Source organism: Larus michahellis, chromosome 5 (genome assembly GCF_964199755.1).
Source record: "Larus michahellis chromosome 5, bLarMic1.1, whole genome shotgun sequence".
In the NCBI taxonomy this organism is placed as follows: domain Eukaryota; kingdom Metazoa; phylum Chordata; class Aves; order Charadriiformes; family Laridae; genus Larus; species Larus michahellis.
This window is the reverse complement of record NC_133900.1, coordinates 60,607,615-60,627,992: the sequence shown is the minus strand read 5'-3', so window position 1 is coordinate 60,627,992 and position 20,378 is coordinate 60,607,615. Positions and strand designations below refer to the sequence as shown.

The 20,378-nt window shown below is 39.9% G+C and overlaps 1 long non-coding RNA gene across 1 annotated transcript; it reads right to left on the bottom strand.

The window, feature by feature from the left end:
- Positions 1–1,271: 1,271 nt before the first annotated feature.
- On the bottom strand, positions 1,272–14,588 carry LOC141743449 (uncharacterized). The gene is made up of 3 exons (XR_012587055.1): positions 14,284–14,588; positions 3,725–3,824; positions 1,272–2,784 (listed from the first exon to the last, which is right to left on the bottom strand). It is a non-coding gene; the product is annotated as an uncharacterized LOC141743449 (long non-coding RNA).
- Between the last annotated feature and the right edge of the window lie 5,790 nt (positions 14,589–20,378).

The following is a 20,378-nucleotide window of genomic DNA, read 5'->3' as shown; positions in this document are numbered from 1 at the left end:
AATGAACTAATTCTTGTTCAGAAAATCCTTCTAGAGCTTAAAGCTTTTGTTGTTTTCTCTTGATGCAGCTTTTTGCTCTGAGTGCTGGCAGCAAAGTGAAATTTAGTCAAATCCTGATGGCCATGTGGAGCTGGTGCTTCAGTGAGCAGAATTTGAGTAAATTCTTCTTTGCTGCCAGCAGTCAAAGCAGAGCATACAGGATTTCCAGAGAGAATGCTACATTTGGGAATGCAAGAAAATACAGATGGCCAAAGGCAACCTAAAAGCTGGGTTATGAGGAGGAAGAAAGGGAGTGGGAAGAGGAAAGAAGAAAATTGGAGCCCAGAGAAAGAAAGGAGAGAGACAAGGCAGAAACAGCCAGGATACAGGAAAGGGGAATTGTAGTGAACTTCAGACAGAGCAAACAAGGGCAGTTCTGTGGGTTACGATATGGTTACATTTCGATCAACTATAGCTGAGCATCCAACTCGTAAACACAGAAGGGAAGAAATAATTATTTTTAAAAGTGAAGAACCCAAATATTCAATTTGACATCTTGGGTCATCACTGCATCTCATTTCCTTTCTATCTCTTTTTGTAAATGTAATACTTGCTTTTTCTCGTGTTTTCTTATGTCTCATGTGAAGACACAGCAGAGGAGAGGTCCCTCCTTTTAAGTCAATCCTTGAAGTCTTCTTGGAGTAGCCATGTAGGATAACTAACCACCTACATAGTGGAGCTGCTAGAACATTTTAAGGAAATGGAAAAGGGAAAAATGGAAAAGGGAAAAATGGAAAAGGGGAGGGGAGGGGAGGGGAGGGGAGGGGAGGGGAGGGGAGGGGAGGGGAGGGGAGGGAAGGGAAGGGAAGGGAAGGGAAGGGAAGGGAAGGGAAGGGAAGGGAAGGGAAGGGAAGGGAAGGGAAGGGAAGGGAAGGGAAGGGAAGGGAAGGGAAGGGAAGGGAAGGGAAGGGAAGGGAAGGGAAGGGAAGGGAAGGGAAGGGAAGGGAAGGGAAGGGAAGGGAAGGGAAGGGAAGGGAAGGGAAGGGAAGGGAAGGGAAGGGAAGGGAAGGGAAGGCCCCCTCTCACATTCTTCGGGTTAATTACAAAACTATTTCCATTTTAGCAGGTTCACTCTATAATCTTTCCCCCCAGTATGGTGAGAGGAGCAACGCTTTCCTATTCTTTTGGTACAGAGAGGCTTTCAGTTTATAAAATTAATTGATTGCTTGCCAACATGCATCTAAATCCAAATATTTGTGCAATCCAACAGAAATTCACCACTGCACCTTGCTGTGTGTTGCTGAGCTCTGTGGTCCAATTTTAATGGAATACTTGATGAAGCTGATGTGCATATTTTCATCCCACACATACAAATTCATCATGAGAATGATTGCCTTCAGCAAACAGAATACCACATATGACATTACAAATTTAGATATACCGTCCTGAAAATATAGTTGGAACAAAATTAAAGAGATGATCACCAGCAAAAAATCTGCCTGAAATTCAAGCCTCTGAGAAATGTCTTATCTTTGTCAAAATTAGGATGAAGAGTGGAGGAAAAAGGGAAAAAAAAAGAATATAACAGAATTATTAGAATTATACATAAAATAACTCAATCTGACAATCTGAAAGCATAAAACACCATTTAGCTGGAAGAATTCTACCTAGTTAGTGGATTAACATAGTTCAATTGTTTGCTTTTCATCCTCATCTATTTGAAAAGTCGGATCTAATTTGCAACCCATTCCCTTTTCAAGTTAGTTGAGGATCAATGTTTCTTAATTTTTTTTTCAGTTTTCTTTCACTGACTAAATACATTCCCATACTTCCCTGGAAGTTTCAGCCAGCAGTGTCCCGGATGAATATTATTCTAGAAAGAGGACTGCTTCTTTGTGCTCTTTCTCCTATCACTTTTAATTTATTCCCTGGATGTTTCATTAAGAGGCTCTAAGTCCCCAAAACATTAATAGAGGTTTAAATAAGACTAGTCTCCTTCCATTGATCTCTCATGTCTCAGCCATTCAATCTTTTCACCTAACTGAATACACAGCTGTAAATGTACTTTTCATCCATGCTGCTTTTCTTGATTTTTTTTTTCTAGTGAGACTGCAAATCACAGATGCAGACACAAACACAAACAAAAGGGACGGTTCCTCATCTACAGTAAATCAGCAAAACTTACTGAATTTGACAGATAGGGCCATTGCCAACAACTAGTAATTTTTTATACAACCACACATCATTTGTGACGCAAGAAGTCAAGACTGATTCTATTCTCTGTTTCTACCATGTCTTCATACTCGCCCTTCCTATCAGCTTTTAAGGTTCAATTGCAGTACAATGATACCATTTGGGGTAAGAAGCAGCACAAAGCCACACTCTTCCTTTGACTTCTATCCTGGTAAGTGAATGAACTTGGAAAGCGTCCAGTTGGGTACAGCATATGCTACACAGCATGCTACCACAGCCGGCCCAGCGCTGCGGAGGGGCAAGGCCAGCCTCTCACGCCAGCGCAGCGGCAGCAATTCTGTTCAGTTCCCAACCCAGAGCTGTCAGCGGTGATGTGAGCAGGCCCCACAAAAAAAGTCATGACATAGCAAAGAGCCCGTTCTAGCAAGGGTGTGGGACCTGGGGCCAGGGAGTGGGGCAGGGGGGAGCTCTTCCTTCCCTCGGAGGTATTTCTAATGCATTAGTGGACGTGGAGGAAAATCGACCAGGAACAGAGCCAGTCTTTATAGGATCCAAGTGATGGAGAAACCTCTCTAACTCAGAATAAGCTGCTCCAGTGATTTATTACGCACCCTGTTAAAAAAAAAAAAAAAGACATATCATGTTTGTAGCTTGAATTTTTCTCACTTCAGTGTCCAGAAATTTGCTTTGTCTGCTAAATCAAAAAAAGCATCTGCTATGAGACTTTTTCTTCCTTATTCAGGTACTTTTATAGCAAGGCATCTCTTGAACTCCTTGTTCTCAAGTCAGAGTGAGTTTTAATCTCCTGTGATAAGCAGAATATTTCAGACCTTGACTAATTTGTATAGCTCTTTTCTGAACCCTTTCAGGTTTGTCAACCTCCCTTTAAAGGTGAAAATACTAGCATTGAAGACACTGTTTCATTAATTAGCGGTAGCTGGCAATGTTCTGAATCAATGGTTTTCCTTTGGAGAATGCCAATTTGCTGAAATTGAACAACTGTAGTAATGCATCTGGTGCGTCAAATCTTTCAGAAACTGTCTGCGTCTCCCTCAGCGAGGCTATTTTGCTGGCTGCTGCAGAATTAGAACCTATGGGGTTCTGATACCACCACCTCAAACCTCTACAATTTCTTAATGGCAAAATGAATTGTAGCCTCAAATTCAGTCGGAACTTCCTGCTCAGTGATAACAAATGAGACAGCTCTGCCTCATTTCCTGGAAGGAAACGGGGCTTTTAAGTTTTCCAGACTACTTGGTCCCCAGCTGGACCTAAGTGGCAGAAGTTTTTCTGGGATGTGCACCTTGGTTTATTGACCTGCATAACCAGGTTTAGCATCTCTGCTGTACTGGTTATGGGTGATTACTGAAAGGTACTTCATTCTTTTCGAACATCTGCGATGCCAGCTTTTAAAACAGCACATACAGTTTTTGTGCATTCCCATCTCTCCCAAGGACAAACTGGACCAACGTGCTGAGGAGATAAGCAGTTTGTTCAGAAATCAAAATACCTCCTACTGATATGAATCTATCTAATCAAAGGTTACACTTACCTCAAAACAGGGGATAATTCTGAATTTCCCCCTGTGTCAACTCTTTGGATAGGAAAGGTGGTATCTCCAGTACTTCACCAGCTGGTAACAGCTCCTTCTCCTGATGACAAGTAAAAGTCACTTTGATGACAAAAGGTGTGGTTCCACAGGAATTTATCCTTAAAACATCTGGTCTAGAGCATTCTTCCTCTTCCCTTACATGATGACACCATGACACTATACCAGCAGAATAAGCTCATGCCACAAGCTAGGTCATACTGCTTTGCTGTTTAAGGAAAAGCTAGGACCATGCAAGCTCAGCTTTAGTTTGGTTTAAATTGCCTTGGAACCACATTTTCAGGCTGTCACTCAACCAGCTTTTTTCTGTAACAGTGCCTCAACTTTAATGGCTTCACCTTTTTCCCCCTCTAATGACTTGCTCATACCTGATCTCAGCACTGCCCACTCAGTTGTACCAGTGTCTGTCTGTGCAGCCGAGCAGTGAATCAGAGAACTGGCCAGGTTAAAAATAACTCAGCAAAAAGAAAATGGTTTTAATCTGATCAGTTCTGTGATCTGATTCACTCTGCAGCTGCATAAATAGTGGTAGAAGCAAAATGGGGAAAAGAAGGAAGAGCGAAAAGAATAATCAACCTGAAGAAGGGAGAGCAGACCACTGAATGAAGCGCTGTCTACCTATGGCCTCTGTGAGAGCAACTTTGTATGATGTTCCTCCAGCCACTGAACCCTGTGTTTATTTTATTCCTGCAATCCATATATATTACTAACTAAAATTACTATTTCTGGCACGTATACTAACCAGGCTATTTTGCATAGGTGTCCTGTGGTTCAGGTTATGAATGGCTCTGAGTCAAAATGTCACTGGATATTTGAAGGTAAATTTCTTTTGGGTAGGTTAAATTTTGTTTTGTCAACAAGGCTGGAAGTAGCAAAAAAATTAGTTTCTCAGTTACCTCAATCTCTGTCTTAAGATCTAGCAAGTACAGAAAAGCTCAGGTTTGTCCACAGTAATGAGGTGGTACCTACCCACGATATGAACATTTTTTATAGCTATACCATCTCCACTAACCCACTGCCTCAATCACAGAATCACAGAATGGTAGGGTTGGAAGGGACCTCTGGAGATCACCTAGTCCAACCCCCTTGCCAGAGCAGGGTCACCTAGACCAGGCTGCACAGGAACGTGTCCAGGCGGGTTTTGAATGTCTCCAGAGTTGGAGACTCCACCACCTCTCTGGGCAGCCTGTGCCAGTGCTCTGCCACCCTCAAAGTAAAGAAGTTCCTCCTCATGTTTAGGTGGAACTTCCTATGCTCAAGTTTGTGCCCGTTACCTCTTGTCCTGTCCCCGGGCACTACTGAAAAAAGACTGGCCCCATCCTCCTGACACCCACCCTTTAAGTATTTATAAGCGTTGATAAGATCCCCCCTCAGTCGCCTTTTTTCCAGACTGAAAAGACCCAAATCCGTCAACCTTTCTTCATAAGAGAGGTGTTCCAGTCCCCTAATCATCTTGGTAGCCCTTTGCTGCGCCCTCTCCAGCAGTTCCCTGTCCTTCAACTGGGGAGCTCGGAACTGGATACAACTGGACCTCCCCAGCTTGTTGATTCATGGAGAATGAAATGCCCATCCCATCAGTAACTTATTTTCCATAATCAGTCTGAACAACATTCTCCAATTACCACAGCTGGAACCGCTTTTAGGCAAATCCTTATCTTGAGAGTTTGATGCTTCTTCATTACACTTAATGCAATTTTAGATCCACTCTGAAATTAGAAGTGTACTTTGTGATTTAAATATCTACTGGATTGAACTTTTTGATGTTTATCCCAGAACTCGCAGAGTTATCTCAACTCCTGTCAAAATCAGTATGAGTTAAGAGAACTTAGCACTTGAAGACAGCTCATAACATCAGCCCCTAAGTGATATGCCATTTCCCTTTCTTACACTATTTGTGTGAGCTTCGGTGCAACTGATAATTATCATAATCACAGAATCACTCGGGTGGAAGGGAGCTCAGAGGGTCTCCACTCCAATCTCCTGCTCAAAGCAGGGTCAGCCATCAGATCAGACCAGACCTGATCAAATTGTAATACCAACTCAGCTCTGATATGTGGTTGATATTTTCTTGTTTCTTACAGTGTTTTCCAGAATGCTTTCCATAACCAGTGCCTGGGTTGTGGAACGCTCCATTACACACAGTCTCAATGTCTAAGTATAACCTGAATGCAGTGAGAAAATAAAGCAGGCACAGATCGGGGGGTTTTTGAGCATTTTGAGAATCAGGATTAATCTGCCTGACAGGTGCATGATTTTCCATGAACTTGTGTTGAAATAGAAAAATAATGTAACCTAATGGCTAACAAGTCAATAGCAAGGAAAGAAATTAAACCTGAAAACTATAAATCCCTTGGAACATGAAAGCTTCTGCATCTTCTAATCTTCACTAGCACTGAGGCAAACTGGCACAGAACAGCCCACGTTCCTATTACTAAACACTATTCTAAGCTGGGTAGTGATATCTTAACTAGCTATTGATAATGGTCCCTGACGGAGGCTAACTTCTGAACAGTTAGTTCATGGCAAATATTTGAGAGCATAAAGGTTGATCTGGGCCAAAAGCTTGCCAGGGAATGTTCTGGCAGTATAACAGTACATACATTTAAGTTGTGTTTCTGGGAACAGACCCCAGGCATGTCTATATTATTAAATCAAACGGTGCCAAGGAAATGTCATAACAGCAGAGAAAAGGGCTGCGGAATATACTTCTGTTCATGTTCCTGTTTACTGCTTTTGAGCTTTGGCTGAAAATTACCTCTGCTATACTTAGGAAAAGTTGAACTCAGGACAGACCTGGTAGCTTGGGCTGTAGGGTACCCAGTCCTCACCACACCTTATCTATCCAGACCACATGAACCTGGACTAAGATCTACAATAAGTATGAGGAGAGGTTGAGAGAACCGGGTTTGTTCAGATGTGGGAAGACTAAAGGGAGGTCTTAATGGCCAACAAATGCTGAATAGGAGGATGCAGAAAGGAAAGAGAAAAATTCTTCTCTGAGTATCCAGTGACAGAAAAAGAGGCAAAGGAAACAGACTGTGAAACAGGAAATTCTATTTACTTGTAAGGAAGAACTTTTCCACCAGAAGGGTGGTCAAATACTGCATCACGTTGTCCACGAAAGATGCATAATCTCCATCCTTGGAGATATTCAGAACATGGATGGAGAAGTTTGGGAAGTCTGACCTAAATGAATCTGTTTCCAACCGAGATAGGTGACTGCGAGGGATCCTTTTCATCCTAAATTATTCTACAATTCTAAGAAAAAAAGTAAAATCTTTCCAGGTTCTTTCTTAAGGAAGACCTGGAGCTCGGGATAAAGTAGCTCTTAGCGTGTGCTTGAGGGTTTATAATATGAGAACAGGTATTCTGTTTTGAGAATACCTGAGCAAGAAAATACAGTCCCATACCTTAACTGGCTTTGTTGGTAGGACAGTTCTTTTCTTTTTCTTTTTCTTCTTTTTTTCCCATGAAAACACAATGAAGACAACAGCAAACTAAACTGCAACCAGTGCAAACCCACTCGCTAGCGGTGGTACAGCCTACGCATGAGAAAATGTTCCATGATGTTTCACTGAAAGATTTTTTTTTCCTTTAGATTATCCACTTACCTCTTTAGTTCTCTTCTTTCATAAGATTTCGCTTATGTGTGCGCAAGCCTAGTCTTCGCTACTGTTAGAACTCTCTGATGCCCCTTTTGGGATTGGAGCTCTACCATGTCCCTCACTTTTCTAAGCTAGCCTTCATATCTTTCCATCTCACCAACTCTCCAGCTATTTCCAAATCTCATTTAGCATCAGGCATCTTTCCTTCTTTAAATATTCATTCACTTCCCTGCCTGCCCTCACAAATATTTCGGATACAGGTTTTAGTTTGCTTGTTTGTTCCCTGTGATATCCTCTAAAATAAGGCATGGATTCCGTGGCTCATGAAATTTACCCAGTAATAGCCCCAGTAGACCTTTTCCCAAAACCAAGAATCTACAGAATGAACCCCATTGTACGTAACCAACCCCCAGCCCTCCCCTTCCTCCCCCGAAAAGTTCTGATTTGGAGCTCACTCCTTTTAGGACAGTTTTTAGTTCCATTGCCATGAAACTGGCATCAAATCAGAATCGAGTCCTTGAGCCACAAAGACAGATAAATGCTAACTTTGGACTAAATTTTTTTCATGGCAATATATTAAAAACATTTTTAAGATGCCAGTACTGAAGTTGCTCCTCACTTGCAAATATTGCAGTAATTATGCAGCACTCTGGTGCCAATGCACACAACAGAGGCCCTCCCCCAGGGCTATGTTTTGCGCCACTTACCCACACATTTTTCATTATCATTTATTTTATTAGCAAACGTAACCCTGACTGTCAGTCAGTCAGCCTGCATGTAGACAATGTGCTGCTCCCACAGACAAGACAGTCAGAAGAAGAATTTTAAATGAGCTGTTTCAAAAGTGTTTACCATCTAAATCTGCTTCCCAAAGTGGTACTGCAGATAGTTGGAGTGCAGCTGCCTCCCTGATTTCCTACCTGGGAGAGAATTTCCACCAAGCACAAGCATCTCTCCAGTGGTGACAAACAGCTTTGCCATTTGTTTCTATGCATTCCTTATTCATTAAGATCCACATGACAGACCTTTTTGTCTCCAGTTTGGAACATGGTTTGACTGAAAAAGCTTTGTTCACATGAATCTCTAATCATCTATTCAAGTTTTTCTCATTCCCAGTCCCCATCTATTAGAAATTCTGTGTACACTCTCTGGAAAGCTTACTGTACCTCTATCAAATAGGAACACCGCCCCCCCCCCCCCCCAAAACCTAACAAACAAACAAACAAAAACCCCACCAACTTTCTTCACATTAAGCAAATTCAATTCCTTTTAAAAGAACCAACTTGAGGGCCACAGTTGAATCAAATACTGTTTAAGTCTGGAATGACAGAATTTAAGAAGGGTATAGGTGGTGTTCAGACCTCAGTGCAGAAGTGAACATCATCCACTATGAAAATTTGTCTTGAATCATTATGAAGATTGTGTATTAGTAGGCAGATCTAGGTCAAATGTTCCCAAGAGCTGGTCTGATAATGAAACAGGTCGAAATTGAGTTGTGTTTTCATTATACATTTCCATACATTTTTTATGAAAGATTGTACATCACCGGTAGAAAACCCACCACAGCCTTTTTAATAGAAGTACTAATCAAAAGGAGATTAAAATGTAGGATTAAGTTAGTTTGGCTTTAATATATGAAAGAACTTTTTGCTTTTGTTGATTTTTCCCCTGTCTGAATAAAGCTCACAGCATGAGGACATATTGTATTATTTCTGAGACATTTGTTTCTTTATTGAGGTCAACTTGCCATGTCACTACAACTTTCAGGTGCTTCATAGAGACATGTCAATCTGTCTCTCTTGCTAGATTATTCTACTGCTAGTTATTCTATCTCAAGGTACTGCAGAATGGTACTTCAGGAAGCCAAAAAGACCTCAGCCTCTACTTTTGCCCAGAAAAACAACAAAAAAAATGCAGACAGCCACCTATTTATCACACAACAGTATTTGAGTGCCTCATGATATCTAATGTATTTATGCAACAAGCCAGTAAGGGGGGGCAGATGTGGTACTGCTATACAAGCTGGGAACTGAACTACAGACTTATTTTTCAGTGTTGAGGAACTTAGGAGAAAAAAAGTAATCAGAAATAAATTTTCTATGACTGAGCCCTGAAATTGTCTACCTTGCTAATGATGTTTTATATGGTACTTCATGCAACAGGAACCATCAGGTCTCGATACCATTATGCTAGCGGAACTGTTCTGTAAAGCATTAAAATCTCTTCATCCTAAAAGGATGCAACACATCCTAGATGCCACATAATTCTCACTCTCCTCCTGCTACCTTAGGTAATAAAAAACAGAGAAGAACATACTGTATAGAACAATGGTAACAGGATGAAAGAGGCTCCTACTCTAAGATCACATACACATCTGGCATCAGACTTACTTACATACCTAAATACTATGGCAAGAACTGAGCCAAGAGAGGTTGCTGAACTTGCTGCTGGCAGCGAGCCAAGGGACCCCCTGCTACCCCATTTTCCTGTTTCACAGTGGAGCTCTCAGACAAGTTGGGAGCTATTATCATGCTCACCCCTCTCTTTTCTGAAGTGTGTACTATCTATTTCGTGGTTTTTCAATTAGCACTGTTCCTATTTATGTAAGGGACAGAGTTTTTATAAACTGACCACTCTAAAACAGAACCATGCATGCAACAGGAAAAGTGAGAACCCGTACTACAACGGCAAAACCTACTGGTGCAAGAAATCCATTATCTAGCCTTTTGCAGTAAGCACAAAATGTATGACATTTCAGAAGAAATTATGGGGAGGAGGGGAAGTGTACTAAGTACAGTTAGTCCATATGTGAAATCTGGTAAGTTGTATGATACCATAATACAGGGCAAGATAAACTATTGAAAACAGGACAGGAAAGTAAGTCTTAGAGTGAAGCTAAGACATCTTCTGCTACCTGCTGCCCCCAACGGTGAGATTTCCCAAGTTTCCTACCTACCTCCCCTTCAAGAGAGATTTCCTGTAAGATCTTGGAATTATTTTTGAAAGCCAGTTCAAATGAACGGAATTTAAACTTGCTATTAGCATTAGAAACTGCTTTCTTTGCCTTCTCTTTCTTTTAATTTACCACTCTGATCACATATGTGGCCATTGGCCCCTACTTGGTAACTCATCTGGCTTGGATGTTGCTATGGTAGCCAATACTATTTTCATGACTTTCCCAGTATGTTTCACAGATATTTCCCAAAGTGTTACCTGAGCCAAACATAAAACTCTTTCATAACTGATAAAGTATATATAGTCTGCCCAAGCTGCAACTGATGGATAAATGTGATGTGTACCCGTTATACTCATTTGCTAACTCTGACCAGTGTAGATCTCTTTCTTATTCTATGGAGGTGTTCCCACATGCTGGGAGAAAAAAAACCTGAGAGATAATCCAGTCTTTGTGAGACCTGACAGTTATTCCAAAAGCATGGAATTCTCCCCTGGACGGAGGTAATACTAACTTCAAAGTCACCTCAGCACAGAAAAAAATGAAATGAAAGAATCCTGTCTTACAGTATGCTGTTCATTGACTACAGTGGACTTGCTTCATAATGAGCAAGGAATTAAGTGAAAGAATATGAAACATTCAAGAGGAAAGCACACAAGTATAACAAAGGTGCTAACACATTTTCAATGTGTCAAAAATGTTCTTTGGCTGGCCTCCATAAAACATAGAAAGTTCTAGACTACTTTCAGGGATATGAGAAAAAGCCATCAAACAGAGAAACAGACAGAGTCACAAGCAAACCCCTACAGGATAATGATCCAAATGTCATTTTCTTTAGGTTTTTATTGGGTTTAATTTATCTATCTTTTTACTTTTTTCACCCATTAAGTACTGTGCTAGGTGAAAAGACTGGACCACAGAGTCCCCTTTTCTTTTGAAGAAACCACAATAGCTTTTGATAACACCATTTTGACCTTATCCCATTTTTTACAGCCTATTTTCTATTTCTAAAGTATTATTCATTGCCCATTATTATACTAATAAACTTTATTATCTTTTATAAAGCCGCCAATGGTTACATGCTTGGATGGCCCTCACAAAAGAAAGCTATAATGACAGAACAAGGTAAACCTAATAAACCATTCTTTGTTCTCAAAGTGTATTTGTGATAATGGGCCATTACCTTTTATTTATTATTCACATAAATGTATGATGGGATTTGTGCCCTCTCCAGCATTAACTGTCTCATCTTGCAGAGACCATCCAAGTTTTTTTGTTAACTGTGCTTTGAATTTTTGGTCTCTTTAGTAAGAAGATAAAGAATATACTGAAAAAAAATGAACTTATTCAAAATTTTCCCATACTATCCTTTTTACAGTCTCAGCAACTGTATGCATGTACACTCATCTACATGCTAAACTCATTTTTTCTAGTTTCATGCTAAGCTAACGGTACCAGCTTAAGTCACTTAGACATGTAATAAACAGGCAGAAGATTTTAGAAGGTGAAAAACAGTACTGTTTGGACCTTTGAAATACTGCTGAAATTTAGTGGAATGTCACCAACTCTATAGTTTTATATCAGAAACCAACATTAGACACTATATGCATGCAACACAGGCAAAAAAAGAGCATACAATAACAACAACAACAACAACAACAATAATAATAATAAATAAAACTGATAAGAAACATCCATGGTGCATGTAGTTCCCATGTCATAACATCAAGTATTATCCTGATACATGTCTATATACCATTTATTAGCTTCCTATAGTTGTTTTTCCTATGGCCGTATGGGAACAGACAACCTCTTTCTTTGTCGCACAACTTTTTAAAACTGTTTAATTATGTTCAAAGTCCTTTTCTACTCAAGTCTGTTAAGTATCTCTCTGTATTAGCAAGACCTAAACTGTTTCTTCAGCTGAGTCGAACAGATATGAAATACTGGACTGAAGTTCCATACAAACCACAAGATCTTCCCTCTTCCGATTCCACTGGAGAAAAACAAACAAAAAAAACACAAACCAAATCAAACCAAAAGAAACAAAACAAAACAAACCCACAACCACAAAATCACGCAAACCAGACATACAGCTCAAGAGAGACTTTTTATTTCATAAAAGTCTCTTTCTCAATGGTATGAAAAATCAGAAAGTAGATTTTTAATCCAAAATCTAACAAAACCTGTAAAAAACACCCGGGAACACTCAGAGCTATCAGACTAGACACATGCTTGGGCCACTTCACAGCAAACCATGAGATTCTCCATAATTTCAAAAGACCCCAGGAGACATCACAAATGTAATAAAACTGAGCCCCACGATGCACATAATCACATTTACTGTGACCTCCTTTTCTCCTACACCTCTTCATGCTTTCCCTGTCAAAGGAGTGGTGCAGGATGAGCTCGTAAACAAGAAAGTAATGGCTCAAAACAACTCTATGCTAGGTATAGAGCCACAGAGCTCGCCGTTATCGGTTTTATTTTTCTGACATCAGCATCTGCACACTATTTCCATCAGCTGTCATACTGAAAACCAGTGTTAAAGAGGGATAACTCACATCCTAATTTGAACCAACACTTTTCAGCAGCACACAGGCCCAGTGCTAAAGACCTCTGATGTAAATTTAAGTGGAACACTCATCAAATGCAAGACAACCATTTTTTGCCATCAGAATACTGATACAACAGAAGCAGACTCAGACCATAGCTTCATATAATATACATTAGTCAGCCAAGTAACACATTGTAAATTATTCTTGGCCTAAGCTTATAAAAATCTTGTGAAGGTTCAGACTGTCTTCCTTTTTGAGAAGCACATGGTATTTTCTGGCTAAAGTAGCATCTGTTAGCTGGAGAGAACTTGTAGGGGGTTAGAATGCTCCAGTAATATTTTCTTATTCATGTTAACTCCATGTGTGCTTGTTCTCCCTTTAGAGGTAGCCATGGGAAATACCTCTTTGTACAATTCATTTCTTTTGTACATTGCAGTAGTACATTTATTTTTCATAAGTATTTTTGATGCACAGTACAAGGGATGGAAGGCAATACACCATCTATCTGATCAGACAGCATGACACACCCCACAGAACCTCTGCCATTCTCTCCTTGGATCTGGTTTTGCCACAGAATAAATTTTAGAATACCTTTTCATTTTGTAGGTCTTGGAATAACAGACAATCCGCTTCATACTCTTGTAAATTGTTCCATTAGTTAAGTACCCTAGCTATTAAAAGTTCACCCCCTAGACACACACATCACAGTCAAATTCTCTCCTAAGTGAGCAGGTAACCTAAATTAAATAAACACCTTAGTCTCTCACTATTATTTTCCTTTTAGATTCACATCAGTGTGCCTCTTAATTATTGCAGGTTATTCTTCCATATGCTAAGTAGCCTCTAACAGGATCTGAGACACACATAAATATACTCATTATTATAGAAAAGCAATATTATTTTTAAACGATTCAGGCTAGTACGAACAGAAAGAGCTTTCCGTTGTTCTTACACAGGGAACACAAAATAGCAACGAACATTAACAAATCAATATTCTTTGGAACAGCATGGTTCTGCTTCTCACTCAACTCTAATTACAGATAGACAGCAGGGAATACATACCTGCTCTGCCATTTTTCGTCAGTAACTGCTTTTCCAAATGATGGTACAGTGTCATAATCTGCACATGACTTATTTAGGTTTCTATTATTAAGCTAATTCTGCAAATATTCAGAAAGGGACGCTGACTGGCAGGGTGCTCAGAGACGCTATGTGTCTTTGTCAGAGGCCAGAAAAACTGCCCACACTTATTAACAAAAAGAATAATTTAAAGACATATAGTTGTCAGCATTTGTAAATTATTTCACATAAAGTCCCTATTCACCACAATCAATCCCGACTGTAATAGAATTTTTAAAAAGAAAAAAATCAACTAAAGCATCTTACCAAAGCTGTGAGTTCAGCGCGGGACTAGAGCTGACTGCACCCTCGGCTCCCTACAGGTCCTTTCTATAACACCACAGAATTCCACTGAGGAAATCTGTTAGGAAATCACAATCAGTAAGTTTCAGCTTCTCAGGCTGAAGGTCTCATTCTGCATCATCCTCAGCAGTAACTGTAAAGAACAGTGTGAGCTAAACAGCTCACAACACTGCTGGTTTCCCTTTCTGGAAATATAATCAACAACCTTTGGGGAAATTGCCACTGGGATCCCAGAACAATTCAAGCTGGAAAGGACCCTGGGATGTCCTGTTCAATGCAAGATAAACACTGAACTCAGACCAGGCTTGAGGCTTTGTCTAGTCTGGTCCTGAAATGCTGTATCCAAGGATACAGCAAGGTTCCGGTACTTAATTTTTTTTTATGGTGATTTTTTTTCCTTATATCCAGCTCGAACCTCTCCTGATTCAATGTATGACCATTGTCTCTTGTTCCCCTACTGTGCGCCTCCATGAAGATCCTGGCTCTGTCTTCTCAGTAACCTCTTCAAAGGCAGCATGCCCTCAAGCATATGAACTGCATCCTCTGATTTGGTGTAATCTGCAAATTTGATGGGACTGCATTCTGTTTCCAGGTCATTTATAAAGATATTAAACGAGCTAGGTCCCAGAATAGACCCTGAGGAACTTGTAACCAGCTTTCAGGTAGAGTAGAAACTATTGAGTACTGGCTTTTGAGCCCAGTTTTTAATTCTTTAATTCATTCTTTGTAGCCTTTTATTTTGCAGAATGCCAACAAAACTCAAGAGAAAAACCTGCAGAGTTGTCAATGGAGAATTTATTTCCTCCAAATGACCATGTGCTGTGAAATTGTTCTGATTGACTATGCAGACTGAACTGATGCCTGGCTGCTCTGAGGACTGAATAAGTATAAAAACGGACCTAACAAGACCTAGATTCATTCAAATAAATGTTTAGGAAAATGAAGGTTTCTGATTTTTCATCAGCTTTTTACTTCAGAATATTTTCCCTATTATTTATCTAACTGCCATATGCAAAGATGGAGGTGGAGATGGTTCTTCAGTGAGCAAAATTTTAATAATTCTCCCAGAGCAGAGCATATAAGATTTCCACAGATACATATGGGAATGCAAGAAAATACAGATGAATTAGGAAAAAGATGAATTAGGAAAAAGATGAATTAGGATCCAGAGAAAGAAAGAAGAGAAACCAGACAGACACAGACAGGATTCAGAAAAGGCGAAGAAGTGTGGTGAACTTCAGCCACTCCAATTTCCCAGACTTTTTCTCCTGTCTGTAAGTGATTCACTACAATTTCTTTCTTTTTTTCCCCCCTAGTTTCTCTCTCACTGTGGAAACTCCTATATTTTGGGTCTTACTGCCAGCCTGTAATTTTCAGTTTTTCTTGAGAATCAACACAGCTTCTGCTAATGAGTTGGATACAGGATATGCTTGACACAGACTACTTTCCAGGGCCAAAACATTCACTGTGATTTCAAGTACTTCACTCTGTATTGTCTTGGAAGGTATCTCCAAGAAGACCAGCATTCCGTCAGCTTTATGCCCAACACTCCTACACAACAAAGTTTACGCAACCAAGCTCTTGGGATAGCAGTACAGAAATTCTCTTCTGCCCAGATCAGTAGAGCTGTTTGGATTCTTTTTCCAGGTTAACATGCTAAATGCCTGAGAGATCCATTGAACCTTTGCTTTTACCTCCCATCAACACAGGCAGAATAATCAAAAGAGAGGGAAAACAGAAAGGAATAGAAGCCCCTAAACATATTTCTACTCTTGGACACTATACAACATTTCATCTCACTTCTAACAATCTAATAAAGGAAAGAAAAATCTAATTCTAAATAGCACATCAGCAAGTCCAGGAAATCTTATCCCAAACCTAAGAAATACCAGAGACTCCATGGGCCACGCAGGACTTCACTCACGTGAAAGGCAATGTCGATGCCTGTCTAAAAGCACAGTTTCCAGAGGGGCTTGTGAGGGAACTCTGTTCTCACTTGCTATCAGTGGTGTGGTGGTATCATATCCTGTTTGGGTGGTACAGTGGTGTTTGGTACTTTACTCCTCGGAAAACAGACGGAAATCATTTGGAAGGGGTCTTCTCACTAGGGCTAAGCCTTTCTTCTAGGTCACTGTCTGAATGGCCTGAAATCAGCTCTTGGGAGAAGCCTTAGGCCTTGCTAATAAAGCTAGACATATGCAATGATTTCACAGTTACTCAAAATTTACTATGATGAATGATAGCATTAAAGCTGAAGAGAGACATATAAACCCCCCCGTTTTTTACTAACACACTTTTCATCACAACCAAAATCAACCGAGTTCCACACTGACCCAAACATCAATCTTCTCTGGTACCAGCCAGAGGTTCAGCGTATCTTTATTCAAAGCAGGATGGGGATGAGCTTCCCTGTTTCTGTGTATCCCTAAGGGTGTCCTTTCCCATACAATTTCTAAGTTCCAGGAACAGTGTAAATCTTGACACACATGCAAACCTTTGTGCAGAATACTTTATTTCTGTATAATATGTTTCTCACTATAAGATATGTAACCTTATCCTATCACTATGACAGTGAGAGATCATCAGCCTTACCTATCCTCCACACGAGTTGCAGGATGAAGTAAAGCCAAGTAGGGAACTACCTCTTGTGGTTTAGGCCTTCTTTCCTCCGCAGTTCTGGTTGCAGCAGGACCGTACCAGCTCCTAAACACCACGTCCCACTAGCCCAGAGCAGTGGGGCAACAGCCACAAAACAGCACAAAAATGCATGCAATTCTTTCAGGGCCATCTAAAACCAGAAGTAACCATCCAAGTCCTCACATGTGGGAAAATACTCACCTGCCTGTCAACACTAATAGATTAATATACCCCCAGCTGTCTATTAAAACAAGGGAAAAGGCACGCTTGGATCTTCATTTATCCCTCCACGTTATCTTGCCATAAGATATCTTGGAGGAACATTTACTAATCAATATGCACAGTCTATCTCCTCATTTCCTTCAGTACACTTAATATGAAAGAAAAAAAGATTTTGTTCTTTGTTTCCTTTTTCTATGCTACGTGAAATAAAGAGGGCACAGAAGTCAGCTTGTAAAGATTGATGCATACCTCTGAATAAACTCAAGAGCATGAACTTGGCAGGGAGGGAAAGGGTGACCTCTCCCCAACAAGGAGATGTAAAATTTGGTGGTCAAGGCAATAACGCTGTTTATCTATTCACCATTTATGGGTCTCCAAAAGCATTAATTTACCTATCTCTGAAACAATGTTAGTGTTTTCTTACTGGTACTTAAAGCAATATATAACTCTCTGGAAATGATGGGTAAGTACCCCTTATGCTTTAAGAAACGTGGTATCACCCTCATTCAGCCACCCACTTTTCCTACAGTTCCAGTCATGTGAGGGACAATTCTTAGCTCTATGGAATCTCCTTGGCCCTTCCTCAGTTCCCTGTTGAGCTCCATCCCTCTCCTGTCACCATGTCGCATCGAGCATAACCACCAACAGCATGTAAGGGCCACAGAGCAGTCAACAAGAGAGAGCTTTTAGGTAGGGAGACCATGTCTTTGAGAACCAGTTCAGAAAGAAGCACCTGTCAAAGCTAAGCTTACCCTTTCCTGCTTTTCATGACACTTGTTTGACCTTAGGAAGGTTTCCTGTACTTTGGTAGACAGTATAATAACAACTCAGCAGCACAAAAAAAAATCAGCTAAGCAGTCTCAGAAGCTGCCTGTGTTCCAGCACATATTCTACACACAGCCAAGTGGACGGGTCTTCCCCTTTGAGGAGAAATATATTTCACGTGGCTAGAAGTGAATTCTGTCTTAAAGTCCAGTCGGGTGAGACAACTGGTTTAATAATACAGCTCACATACATGCTTGTGTCAGCAAGACGTAAAAGAGCAAAATGAATTATTTCTGCAACATGAAAACTGCACATGACAAAGGCCATGCAATGCCAGGATGCAAGAAAGAGGTGAGGGGCTTGGAGTTTTTTTATTACTATTATTATTATTTTTAATGATTCAGGAAAATAAACAGAACATGAAATAGACTAATTTTCGGAGTCAGGCTAGTTCTTGTTATGTTGCTCGCCTAGAGTGATAATATTAAACAGCTACTCACAGCTGCTTCACATCCACACTGTGCTGTCATTTAGCACCGTTACTGGGCTTCTGGGAACTCTTGGAGATAATGGCACATGCTTTCATTTTAGATAGAATAATCTGCATGTTCTTGAAATCCACAAGAGAGTACATCAATTAACATATCCCAGATATTAATCCGTAAAACATGCTTGCATTTCTGGGGCTTGATTTATTGTTTTTAAACAGCCTTATTCTTTATGCTTGCATTAAATTATTGCTTATTTAATCAAAGATCTGTTGGTTTATTTATAATATTAAAAAAAAAAAAAAGAGAGAGAACTTCCAAAACTCTTGAGGAACAGAGGAATTTTTATTTGGGAGAAGCAGGAAAGCGAAAAGGGAGAGGTTTTGCACAGCTTCTATTTAAATATGCTATACAGAGCAGAGATGTGACAAATTCATATTTTTTCTTTAATTGTCAGATACTAAATACTTTTATATTAAATTTGTCAGTTACTACATATGATTGAGGGTAAAAAAATGTACAGAATAGTATTTACAGTATGTGTTTCTGAATTCAACGGTTTTTGACCCACTGCATCACCTTACAAGGGTCACATTGTACCCTGGTCCTAAAGAGAAACATGGAAATGGAAGCTGAAGAAGCATATCCCCAGAGACCTCTGTGTCATTCTGGTCCTTTTGCTAGGGACGGATGGGTACAAACTAGTGTCAACAGTGGCACAAGTCTAAGTAATTTTGACATTGTGCAGGTAGCTCTCCAATTCGTCTCCACTCTCTGTCAAAAAGCACCAGAACTTCCACCACAAAGGAAATAACTTCCATCCTCCCAAAAGAGAAGGCCACGGCGCAACCCTCAGAAATATCTCCTGCAATTTCTACCTTCCACAGACAAAAGCATTTTAGGAACTAACAGCTGCCGTGGGCATTCAGCTTCACTAAAGATATTAAGATAAGTTGTACTCAGTACTAGAGCTGACAGAAACCGAGTGCTGCAAAATGCTGACTTATCAGGTGGTTTTGCAGGACTTTGCAAAACTTTTGGAAAGGTTTCTTGGATTTAGCATGAATTTCTGACCAGAAGAAATAAGACCAGTAGCCTGACAAGCAGACTTCTTAGCTAGAAAGAGAGAGGTTTCTGCTCATGGCCTTGGTCTGACTGGATGAGACTAGGAACCTTCCACCTGTGTTCTTACACCGCAGGTACAGGTTATGGTAGTGGTACGTGCGTAACATATACCCAGTAAAGAAGCTCAGACATTCTTGGGTTTGACTTACTGTGGAATCGGGGAAAATGTATATATTTAAAATGTTCCACAGTAAGGAGAACATCTTTTTGACTATTGAACAGAATAGAAGTTTAGTTCATAAGTTTGAACCTTGTTTTTTTTCTAAAAGATCAATATAAATTGTATTGTCAGTATAATGGCTGGCTTTTAAAGTACCTACCAAGCATTTTAAAAATAAGACTGTGATATTTCGATTATGTTCTTAAGAATGCATAAAACTATCTTGTGAGAAGTCTGTCAGAATCATATGTATTAGCCATTATAAAAAATAATATAAGGAAAAAGCAACAAGAAGTAACCAACAAAAGTCTTTCTGCATTTCCTGGCATCAGTTTGTCAGGTGTTTCATCTTCAGCACAAGTAAGGGGGCTTTAAAATAAAAGGATTGTTAACACAGGGGCAGGTTGTCAGCACATGAAATCTTGATTTTTATGCTAATACCACTAGCCACTAGGGTATTTAGACCTTTAGACCAAAGACTCAGTGAAATGGAAAGTTAACGCAGCTGAAAAATCTGATACAGTTCAAAACATATCCATTCAACTCTTATTTGTAACTATATCAAAGGATTGTAAAGATTCTAACTAAACGTTTATACATATAAATGTATATATGTATATAAATGTGTATACAGTGTATATAAATGTATAAATGTCTATAAA